Source organism: Pongo pygmaeus, chromosome 11 (genome assembly GCF_028885625.2).
Source record: "Pongo pygmaeus isolate AG05252 chromosome 11, NHGRI_mPonPyg2-v2.0_pri, whole genome shotgun sequence".
NCBI classification, from domain to species: Eukaryota; Metazoa; Chordata; class Mammalia; order Primates; family Hominidae; genus Pongo; species Pongo pygmaeus.
The window spans coordinates 20042399-20055016 of record NC_072384.2 but is presented as its reverse complement, the minus strand read 5'-3'; the positions used below and the strand labels follow the sequence as shown (position 1 = coordinate 20055016).

The window sequence follows — 12618 nt, the reverse complement described above, 5'->3', positions numbered from 1 at the left end:
CCATGTGGCCCTTTTCCACCACGGTCAGGTACTAGGTGCCTCTGACTCTGAATCCAGGCAGAGCAGGGCTAGTATAAGCGAGTGTGGGTTGGAGGTCAAAGTCCTCCATTTTTAAACGGTGTGACCTTGAGTGAGCTACTTCTTTACCTCTCTGAGCTTCAGTGTGCTCCCTATACATGGAGAAAATGTTTTAAACTTTCATTAATGAAAACCAAGAAAATAAAAACATAGAAAACACCTATTAAAATGCAAATGCGTAACATATTTCTAACAAATGATGGCAGGTGGGAGAAGAGGATGCTTTGCATTTCTGAGGTTCCCCCGCTCCCACCCAGGACACTTCAGACTCAGATCTCTGTGTCCTGCCCAGGCTGCTGCTGTGTGGCATTCCTCCCACGGGACCGGAATAGACACATTCATAAGCCTCAGCACCGGCCCTAGGAGAGGTGCTGAGTCCCCATAGCCCTTGCTCCCCTCTGGGAGCCCAGCCCTGTTCTGTTTTGTTTTTCACGTTGGCCATTGTGACTTTCCTTCACCCTGCATCTCTCCATCCAGGCCACGTTTGCTGCTGCCTAACCTGCCCTTAAAAGCAGGTGACCAAGTATGTAAGATTGTACACTTACCCAGAATTGAACAAAGTGGGTGGGGCCAGGGTGTTTCCCTGTGTAGTACCCTTTCACTGTACCACGTAGAAGATGCAACAGATGCAGCTGCTGAAGAATGACCGGGAGCTGTGTTATCATCACTTGGGATAAACATTCACAAGACTTCCTGTGATGGTACTTCTGGAGCTGGGCTGTGGCCATGCTGGCAGCATGCCCCTAGAAGATACAACCCAGCGTTCACACTAGAAGATGCGTTTCTTCCAAGCAGAAGTTTAAGGACCTGTCTCCCACCCACTAATCACTAGAAAAATATCAAGTCAATCTTTCTCTGATATCTCAAGTCATTGTCAGACTATCTTGGGAAGCACATGTGTTAGAAGTTATGTGTGTTAATGTAATCACATTACTTCCACAGATTGGGAACTACATATGGCTACTCCCTGCCCACAGCCTTGCTCAAGAAAACGAGTGCATGACAGCATTTGCATTCTCCTTTGGGTTTTCCCTCAGTCTAGCTTCTGGACTTTGGAGTTTGTGTGTCATCATTGTAGAACACAGGCATACTCCCTTCCTGCACTCTATACCCCCATACCTCCAGATTAGATAGAAGGTAGCTGGCAGGGTCATAATGGGCTGTGAACAAACGATAGAGGAGGGAAAGCAATTTGGCAGAGGATTCTGGGGACCAGGCACAAACTGAAAAAAGACTGCACAATATAAAGTCATCAGTGGAAAGAAATGAAAGACCCAACCACTAGTGTCTCCCTGAAACTCTGTTAATAGTGGAAGCTAATAACAGGCTTCTGCAAATCTTTTTTTCTTGCTGGTTAAGGATGTATATATTTTATGAATTTCATGTTTTAATTAATGATTTTATGTTCTATATATTACCTTGGCTTATAAATTCAAATGGGCTCCTAGAGGTTCTTCAGGTAGAAAATGCCTTCCATAAATGTAAGATTGTTATTAATCTTGATAATTAATATTTAATTTTAGAGTGAATAATTAACCCCATTCTAATTCCACCTTTTTATGGTCTTTCTAGAACTCTTTCTTTGACATACAACCCACAGTGCCTCACTTTTAAAACCGAGGCTTTCTTTTGCTTTGAAATGTCAAAAGTTATGTCATGTTTGCATTCAGTCTTTGTCTCAGTAAATGCTCTTGTTAGCAATTAAAACATGCAGACTGGGGCTGGTATGAGAAAAAGTGAAAATTATTGAAAGGATGTCAGGGAGTGAAGGAATAGTTGTGAAGCATGGAAGATCTGGGTTGTAAATGGAAAGGAGCCAAGAGCAGACACAGGACAGATCACCACCATAACATGTCCCTTATCACCAGATGCAGGTCACCACAGAAGGTACAACCAAGGCTCTGCACTTGGCACGGGGCAGCTGCGAACCTTGGGAACTAGACATGCCGCCACCTCTTTAGCCACTGGAGAGAATCCTCAACTATAATTGCTCTGATATATCATGAGCTCCTGGCCTGATGCACATATCTGTCTCATTGAGCTTCAGTCACCTGGCCATGTCCTGAGGAAAGGGAGGCTGAAAGAAATGTTTGTGGACCATTCAGACCTATCAGGATTGCATCCCAAATTGACAACAATTTCATCTGTTGATAATACAAAAATTTAAAAATCCCAGGACAGTTCTTTCCCATGGCATCTTCACCAAGTTGTAGAATAGCACAGCCTTATGGCCTATACTTCAGTATCTTTGAAATCAGCCCCACTTCAGGTTGGAAAGGACAAATTCTTTCTGCCTATGAGGAATTTCTATTCTCTTCTTCTGTTTTGGCAATACTAGGTGTGTAATAATCTCCCAGAGTTTGTCTTACTTTGCATGTGGTGAAGAGTCTGGGCTTTAAAGATGAAATACCTGGCTTCAGATCTGCTTGTCCCTCATCAGCTGTGTCAGCCTCAACCACTTTGTGCCCCACATTCCTCTTCTGAAAATGAAGCTAAAGACTGTACCTACCTCAAATAACATTTGTGAGAATGAAATGCATTAATACCATGCTACTCAGAGGGTGATCTGTGGATAGGACCAGCTACATAGTTGGCAGGGCCCAGTGCAAAAAGGGAAATGAAGGGATCCTTGCTCAGAGATCATCAGGAATTTCGAAATGATGACAGCTGAGCAGGTAACCAAGCCTGGGTCCCGTAGGAGCATGGTGTCCTGGGCAGCCTCACAGGTCACGTGTCCATGAGCTCCTCTGCCTTTGGAGCATTGTTAGTTACTAGTCCAAAAACAGTACAGACACTGAGAGAAAGCATTTGAATATTTTATAGTAATTTGACATTGTCATGACATCTAAGTGTGCGATCAGTGGATGGGTCTATTTGAATAGGTTTCAGATTGGTTTGGATGTTGTCAAACTGATGTATTAAGTTGCATGGGGCACCAGCTTTGCATTAGTCATGCAATTGGATTATTATCTAACTGCAACAGATTAAAAGTAAGAAAAACATGGTTCTTTATGACTGATAGTGTGAGAAACACTAAGCTAATAAATACGATATGCTTACCCGACATCTAATTATATATTCAATAAATGTTAGCTGTTATCTGTGATTGTTTTTTACTGTAAGTAAAAAGCTAAGTTCTGTAAGTTTTATTGTTCTTCTCTGCATGTGTGTGTCAGTGTGTGTGTTTGTGATTGCATGTGTGTCTGTATGTTTGTGTTTCTTTTGTGTGTGTGTCTGTTTATGACTGTGTATGTGAGTCTCTGTGTGTGTTTGTGTGTGTATCTGTGTGTACCCATGCTTGTTTGTGTGAATGTGCACATGTGTGTGTTTAGGCATAAGATCTGCTTTATCCGAATTTTTGTTTCTTTTTTCAGCCTTTTTTTCTCTAATTCTAATAATTTATGAAGGGCCACTTCCTATTCAAAGCCTTCCTGTCCTTTCCCCATTTAACTGGGTTAGTTTCCCCTGCATCGGTGTTCACATGGGGTAATTTGTAGTTTTGCTTTCATTATATTGTATAGTTAGGATGTACTCATCTTTTGAAGTCTCTCATCATGAAAGATTGTGATGTCATTGAGTGCAAAGATCACATTCTATTCACTTTTGAAGGTCTAACTTTTCACACTAGATTAGGCCTATGGTATTCCTAAATAATTGTTGGAGGAAAGGAAAAGAAGAAAAGAAACACAGAACAAAATAATGAAATAGAAAGAATGTGTGGCACTAACAGAAGGACTTAGCCACTTGACCAAGAATTCAGTGCTTGTCATTGTGCCCCTGGAATTCCTCTGATCAGCCACAACTTCTCCATCTCTTTTTTCATTCTGAAGGACAGCACAAACCCCAGTTTTGTTGAGATTGTGCCTTCCCATAAGCCTCTCAAGGCTCCCGCCTTTCACTGTATTTTTCTCCTCTTTCTGAAATGTCTATTTTCCTAAACACTCTCTTTTGTCTGCAGAAGGAAGTTGAGTTTGGAGACAGCATACTCAAGTTGTTTTGAGCCTTGAAATAATTTTAGGCAATGTGTCTCATGTGAGTGTTCAGGTAAGAGAATTAACACTGACTTATATCCATTGGTCACAGTCAGAGCACCTGGCCCAGACACTACCCTAGGTATCTCTTGCTCTGGCTGAATTTGATCTGTAACCTTTCATTGTACTATGTAGAGGATGCAACAAATTTAGCTGCTGAATGATGACCAAGAGCTGTGTTATCCTCACTCAGAACAAATATTCACAAAGCTCCCTGTGATGGGAGCCTCTGGAGCTGGGCCATGGCCATTCTGGAAGCATGTCACTGGAAGACACAACTTAATGTTCACACAAAAAGAGGCCTTTCTTCCAAGCAAGGGAGGTCACAGAAGTTTAAAGACCTGTCTCCATGGTCCTAGAGACAGTGGACAAGTGAGGTAAGCATTCTATCTTCCAATGCCCTGCAACATGCAGGCTTTCCATGAAACTGCATTAAGCAACCTCACAAATCCAATGGTGAAGAAATAATTTGTAAAATAATAGAAGTGTTAGAAATAAGAACCAAATACATTAACTTAGGGAAAATGAAAACAAATGTATTTTACTTCAGCAGAAAGTAAGTTTGTGAAATTTGTAAATAAATAAACATAGCAATGACCATTTATCCATTTATTCAGCATATGCCATGTGTCAGTCTCTCTCTCTTTCTCTCTCTATATATGTATACATACACAGATATATATGTATACATACACAGATATATATATATACACACACACATATATATATAGTTATTAATCCTTTACTTGAACTACTGTTAGAGAATATATATTTAATATATATTCAAAAATATATCTAGTAGTTCAAGTAGAGGATCAATAACATTATATATATTATATATATAGTAGTTCAAATGGAGGATCAATAACATTAATTTAATATTGAGGAAATAAAATTCTGAGTAATTATAGCATTTATAGATGGTATGTTCACAGTCAAAATTTAAATTCTTTTTTTGTCTGACATCTAGCATGATCTCAGTAACTGTTTGTTGATTTGCCGACTGGTAATTTTTCTATAAAGTTAATGCATAGTTAGCATCCAGCCAAAGACAAAAGTAATACGATGGAAACCCAAACATTGTAGACCCTGCATTCAAAGGGACAGGATAGATTTGCAACAGCAACAGAAGTTCTTTTTCATGTTGTGTTCATTTTGTTTTAACAGAATATTTGGGATTAGTTGATTAAAACAAAACAAAATAAACAACAAAAAACCTTCAAGCTACAACCCAAAATGTATAAAATGCAAGTAAAGTGAGGAGGTGATTACTCATGTTGCACAGTTGAGCATTAACAGAGAAAAGAGAATTACCCAACTTACTTTGAGTAAGCGGTAGGGTACATTTTACCTGGGTAAAAGATGGGATTGGGTTAAGGGATTATAGTCTCTCCTAAGACAGAGAGGGTTAAAGTCCCCTCTTAATAAAAGGAAAGAATGCTTGACCAAACTTGCAAGTGGGATACAGAATGAAATGAAAGAGATGAGAGAAGGCTGCTACCCTGCATGTTGTACTTATCAGGACAACCACTGCAGAACTGAGTAGTAATTTTTTCCTTTCAAATGCCATAGGAAGGGGACAGCCTTCCATCCACAGTCATGGTGTCAGCTGCTGATGGGAGGGGGCATGATGAGGAGGCCCTCTCAGGAGCCTAGCCTCTGAGCCTGGCCTTTCTGTGACCCAGCTGGCAGGATTTGGACAAGTCTTTGCCATCTCTGGCTTGCACTTCTCTCATCTATAAAAAAGGGGGCTGTAGCTTCAATTCTCAGTGTTTTCTAGACTTGAAATCCTTTATAGAAGACTATTCTCTTTGTCCTAGTGTCAGAGGCTGCATTCCCAGTAAGTTAGGCATTCTTAGTCACAGGATGACTAAGGAGGTTGGCACAAGGTACAGGTCATAAAAATCTTGCTGATCGAACAGATTGTGGTAAAGAAGTCAGCCAAAACCGACCAAAACCAAGATGGTGATGAAAACGACCTCTGGTGGTGCTCACTGCTCATTATACACTAATTATAATGCATTTGCATGCTAAAAGACACACCCACCAGCACTATGACAGTTTATAAATGCCACAGCAACGTTAAGAAGTTATCCTATACAGCCTAAAACCAGGAGGAACCCTTAGTTCTGGGAATTGCCCACCCCTTACCCAAAAATCTCTGGAATAATCCACACCTTCTTTAGCATATAATCAAGAAATAACTATAAGTATACCTAGTTGAGCAGTCCATGCCACTGCCCTGCTTTGGGGTAGTCATTCTTTTGTTTCTTTACTTTCTTAATAAACTTGCTTTCACTTTAGTCTGTAGACTAGCCCTGAATTCTTTCTTGCATGAGGTCCAAGAACCCTCTCCTGGGTCTGGACTGGCACCGCTTTCCAGTATCATCTTCCTGGCAACCATGAAGGGACTATACTGAGGAAACCCAACTCAAAGGAAATAGAATGCAGCACCAATTAGCCGACTTTGGGTAAGTGGCAAGGTACTTTTTACCCAAGTAAAGGGTGAGATTGGGTTAGAGGCCTAATTTAAGAGGATTACAGTCTCACCTAAAACAGAGAGAGTTAAAGGCACCTTTTTTTTTTTTGAGACGGAGTCTCACTCTGTCACCCAGACTGGGGTGCAATGGTGCAATCTTGGCTCACCGCAACCTCCTCCTCCCGGATTCATGCAACAAGTGATTCTCCTGCCTGAGCCTCCCGAGTAGCTGGGACTACAGGCATGTGCCACCACATCTGCCTAATTTTTGTATTTTTCGTAGAGATGGGGTTTCACCATGTTGGCCAGGCTGGTCTTGAACTCCTGACCTCATGATCTGTCTGCCTCAACCTCCCAAAGTGTGGGGATTATAGGCATGAGCCACTGCACCTGGCCAAGACACCTCTTAAAAAAAGGCAAGAATGCTTGACCAAACTTGGGTTAAAGGCCCAGCTTAAGAAGCTTAGCGTTCCTCCTAAGATTTAGAGGGTGAGAGCCCCCTCTTAGTAAAGTCTCTTTTGGTTAAAAATGGATTTTGCACTATGGGATGTTAACCACTATTCTCTTGGGATTAATCTGCCTTGCACTCTTTGCTGACGGCTGTGAGGGACAGGATTAGGCATGTACATAATCATGGGACGTGGGGAGCTTTTTTCCTTCCTAAAGCGGGAGACTTGAGAGCTGATGGGACTGCTGGAAAAATTCCTTTTGCAACTGACAAATGGCTGCCTGAACTTATGATTCAGTTTTCCTGCAATAGGTGGGTCTTTCTCTTGCCTCCCTGAGCTCTTTGCCTTCCCCACCCTGCGGCAAGCAATGCTTTTCTGTCTCTTTCTCTCATTTCCCTTTTCTATCTTTTCTGTTCCTCAGGGCTACCAGATTGCCCGGAGTCCACATGTTGAAACTCCTGGTCAGAGATCATTCTAACCCACCTTGAATGGATTAAAGATGACACGGCCCATCCTGGGGCAAGTTTGGGACTTGCTAGTTTGATATTGGCTGCTAAGTGAAGTGACTAATGTCTATGTTTTGCCAAATCACATGTATTTTGTCTGGCCATAATGGAAAATGTTAATTTGTTTACCCTGTGCAACCTCTTGCATGGTGGCTTGCAAAACTGAGAGGCTTTTGTCTATGGCTTCATCAAATGGAAAAAGGTAATTTTCCTTTGTAATGTAGCTTGGCCCCCTGGGGTATGGTGCAGCAAGCAGGGTTACTAGGGCTGCTCAGGACAAGGGAACCTAGAAACCTCACATGTTGGCCAAAGGGTAAGAATTTTTTACCAGTTAGGCTTCTGACCTCTCTCTCTCTGTGCAAGCTGGTTGAATGAATGGTTAAAAAATCACTGTTACATTTTCTCTGTAAAGTTTGATTAACGGGAAAAAGGATTTGTGAGGCTACTCTTAAGCTGTAGAGAATCTGGCGTACTTTGTGCTATAAGTGTGTCTCTCTGTATTGCTCTGTCATAAAGAGGAGTGTTTTAGGATAGAACATCAGCTTAGGACCCAATAAGCCCACTGTTCAAACCAGCCTGGCAAGCTGGTCAGTTGCAAAGTTTGCTGCAGGTCCCTGAAAAAGGAAAAAAAAAAAAAGATGGATGAAGATTTCCTCTCATCTTGTTTTATGTCCTTGAGAGCTTGACCTTGTAACAATGTGGCAGTACTTTCTCTTGGTCTCTGACAGCCAGGGAAGAGGAATTTGGGGGTTCATGTCATAGTTAGCTCTAAAAATTATCTTGAGCCTTTGCAAGCTCAAACTTGGCTGCTTTAGACTTCTGGGAAGAGCAGTGGAAACTACCCAGTGCTGTAGCTTAGTGGCTAAGGCTTTGTCTTTTCCTAATGATGGCCTGGGTTCAGGGTTCAACTCCTAACTTAGGAAATGCGTCCTTTCTGGTTTGATATCCGCGTGACTTTTGCCCTGTATTGATTATCTTCACTTCCATGAACAACTTCTGACTTCCCTTCTTGAATTTTCCTTTCTCTGAGTACCTGGGAGTTTACCTTTGGTAAACCACAAAAGCCAGACATATTGGCTGTTTGCCCTGGCTAAAGTTAGGTAATAAAAGAATTTAAAAGATTATTTTTAAAAGTGCTATGGTTATAAGTCAGCTTAATTAAAAAATGGATATCCAAACTATACATATATTTAAAAGGCCTTCATGTTATTTTTTCTCTTCTTGAATCTTATTTTTCTGAATAAAAAAATGTTTTTTTTATTTTTCTTCTCAGTTGACTGAACTGTTTTTCTCCATTTTGTCTGCTACTCTTGATGCACACATTAGATGATCTAAGAGAATTTCTAGCAGCCTGGGACTCCTGAGGAAAACGGAGGAGGTGACACCAACCCTGTTTTGGGAAAAAACCAAAAAACCCTGTTTTCCTCATGAAACCCCAGGAACTAAAAGTGGGTAAATCTCTCTCAAAATCTAAGGTTCTGTTCCATTTTGCTTTACATCATCTGACATTTTTGACTGTTGAGGGCATATCAGAAATTACTTTGAATTATGAAAGAGCTTTGGTGTGTAATAATTAGATAGAAAATGTACTTTTAGGGATGTCTAATGGCAGTTGTGGGAGAATACTCTGCTCTTTGCCTGTTTGGATCAGAGAAGCCATGCCCTTGGCCTCCTAGAAAGTATGGAAATGTGTCCACCCCACACTGAGAGATAAGATTCCTACGGGAGATGGGCTGATTTTCTTTGTGGGGAATCCAGGATCTGATATAAAAATGCGATCCTGGCAGGGTGAGGAAGCTCACATCTGTAATCCCAGGACTTTGAGAGGCTGAGGCAGGCGGATCACAAGGTCAAGAGTTCAAGACCAGCCTGGCCAATGTGGTGAAACCCTGTCTCTACTAAAAACACACAAAAAAAATTAGCTGGGCATGTTGGTGGGCGCCTGTAGTCCCAGCTACTCAGGAGGCTGAGGCACAAGAATCGCTTGAACCCGAGGGGTGGAAGTTGCAGTGAGCCAAGATTGCGCCACAGCGCACCAGCCTGGGTAACAAAGCAGTGAGACTCCATCTCAAAAATACATACATACATACATACATACATACATACATAAAACGGATCCTTAATTTGGGGAGATTTGTTTTGCCTTTCAGTTGTGCCTGCTTATTAAGTCATAGAAACTGCATGCTTTAAAGAGAAACTTGAAACTGGCAAATGAAAAATACAAGTACTAGATCCTCTTCTGACTATGTATTTATAGGTGTTGTGTGTGTGATATGAAAGAGCTTTGATTAATTGGTTTAAAAATAGTGGGAACTTAAAGCAAATATTTTGTCAGAAAAATACAAACTGTAATGCCTTTTAGTTCACATGACTAGTAAGCTGTGGGACATAAAGACATTTTTAAAGATGACTGGTTGTGCTCACTTTAGTAGCACCTATATTAAAATTAGAATGATACAGAGAAAATTAGCATGGCCCCTGTGAAAGGATGACATGCAAATTCATGAAGCGTTCTATATTTTTTAGAAAGATGCCTGTTCTCACTGGTAATTAGAGCAAAACAAACTTAAAATGAGGTTTTTCTCCTCATTAAACTGGCAAAAATCTAGTAAATTGTTAATATTCATTATTGGTTAAGCTGTGGAGAAATAAGCACTTTCAAATACTGCTGGTATAAAAGGCAATTTGACAATAACTACCAACATTTAAAAGATGAATACCTACAATTCCACTTCTAGGAACCTGTCTCAAAATCATCACATAATATATCCAGGAGAATTTTCTAACATTTCTGATGGTAGATATAGATTACCATAGTTCTCAGCATAAATGTAGACTTCTCCTATTTTGCTGAAGTAGAACATAACTTTAATAATACTCCCTTAGAATTCTGAGAGAAAGCTGTTAGATTCAGACAAAAAAGTAATAAAGTGTTTTTAACTTATTACAGATAGGTACAGAGCAGAGGTACTATATAAAGTACTTTACAGGAAAAAGTTTATTTAATCTTCGCAATAAAATGGTGAGGAATTTGAGGCAAGGAAGAGTTTGAAGGAGTGCCAAGGTAAATTGGTAAGTGGCTAAGTTGATGTTCATTCTTCACATTGGGGTTCACTGTGAGATACGAGTTCAGCAGGACTTGTTTCTCAAGACACAGGTCACAGAGACCCCACTGATAAAACAGGATGTGGCAAAGAGGCCAGCTGAAGCCAGCCACAATCAAGAAGACAACACTCATTATAATTCACCAGCACCATGACAATTACAGATGCCATGGAAACTCCTGGAAGTTACCCCATATTGTCTAAAAAGAGAAGAAATTCTCAGTTCCAGGAATTCCCAGCCCCTCTCCTGGAAAACTCCTGAATAATCAACCCCTTGTGTAGCATTTAATCAAGAAATAATCACTAAAATATCCAAGCAGCAGTCCTTGGGGTTGAACTTGCTTTCATTTAAAAAAAAAAAAAAAAAGAAAAGTGAAAGACAAAAAAGATAGGCCAGGTGCGGTGGCTCATGCCTGTAATCCCAGCACTTTGGGAGTCCGAGGCAGGTGGATCATGAGGTCAGGAGATCGAGACCATCCTGGCTAACACAGTGAAACCCTGCCTCTACTAAAAATACAAAAAATTAGCCAGTCGTGGTGGTGGGCGCCTGTAGTCCCAGCTATTCGGGAGGCTGAGGCAGGAGAATGGCGTGAACCCAAGAGGCGGAGCTTGCAGTGAGCTGAGATGGTGCCACTGCACTCCAGCCTGGGTGACAGAGCGAGAGTCTATTTGAAAAAAAAATTAAAAAAATAAAAAATAAATAAAGGTTATTAGTAAAGTAAAAATGTCTTCAAAAATTAGACATTTAATCTAAATTTTACAGATCAGATATTAGGTTTGCTAAATGATTTAAGGTTATAAGCTGCAGCTTTGACTTTTGAAAATCGTTCAACTTACCTGCTGTGGAGCCATTAGAGTCTACTTAAGTCCTGGGCACATATGGAGTTAGCCATGCCCCCTAGCTTGCTGGAATGAGTCAGACTTTATCCCAACTTCTGTCTGGTGTCCTAGGCTCCACACCTGGTACAAAATTAGATTCACTTACTTACCAGGTTTTTCACCAAAGTAAAAGTTACTAAGAGTTAACAGTGTAACATGTACTTGAGACTACTGCAAAAAGTTTTACATACAAGGTATGTAAGGAAAGTAAAATGTGGTTTTGGGAAAAGATTATAACAATTCATGAGAATGAAGTTTTTGTTGTTTTGTTTAGTTTAGAGAGTGCATTAGTCTGTTTTCACACTACTATAAAGAACTGCCAAGAACTGGATAATTTATAAAAGAAAGAGGTTCAATTGACTTATGCTTCTGCAGGGCTGAGGAAGCCTCACGAAACTTACAATCATGGCAGAAAAGGAAGCAAACACATTCCTCTTCACATGGCGGCGGGAGAGAGAAGTGCATGGCGAAAAGGGGAAAAGCCCCTTATAAAACTATTGGATCTCACGAGAACTCACTCACTATCATGAGAACAACATGGGGAAACCACCCCCATGATCCAATCACCTCCCACCAGGTCCCTCCCCTAGCATGTGCGGATTACAATTCAGATTACAATTCTAAATGAGATTTTGGGTGGGGTATAGCCAAACCATGTCAAAGGTTAAAGGATACTTCTAAGTTGAATAGGATATAGCTGAATGTTTGAGTAAGTTGTGGAATCTTTGTGAAAATTAACCTTGTAAAAGAAATTATGTGTGGAAAATATTGGCTAAAGTTAAAGGGATATCATTCAGTTTTTCCATAAATTGAACATTGGAATAAAAGAACAACCGAGTTTTCTTATAGCACTAATCTGCTCTTTAACAAAAATTTGTAAAGGGTTATAAAAGTTTCATAAGAAACTTACCTTGTGGTCAGATATTAAAACTGAATATATTTGTCTCTAAGATTTTATTAAGAATTGGGGTTGACATTAATGGTACACTAATGCAAGGGTGAAATTTGGCTTTAACTCGAACAGGATTTTCATGTCAAATTAAAAAATAATTTAAAAAATTGTTTGGCTTTAGGGTAAACTAAAGGAAAAAT

General features: G+C 40.3%; 1 non-coding gene across 1 annotated transcript; it reads left to right on the top strand.

The window, feature by feature from the left end:
* Positions 1–9959: 9959 nt before the first annotated feature.
* LOC129032348 (U6 spliceosomal RNA) lies at positions 9960–10066 on the top strand. Its single transcript, XR_008501339.1, has one exon. It is a non-coding gene; the product is annotated as a U6 spliceosomal RNA (small nuclear RNA).
* Positions 10067–12618: the final 2552 nt, after the last annotated feature.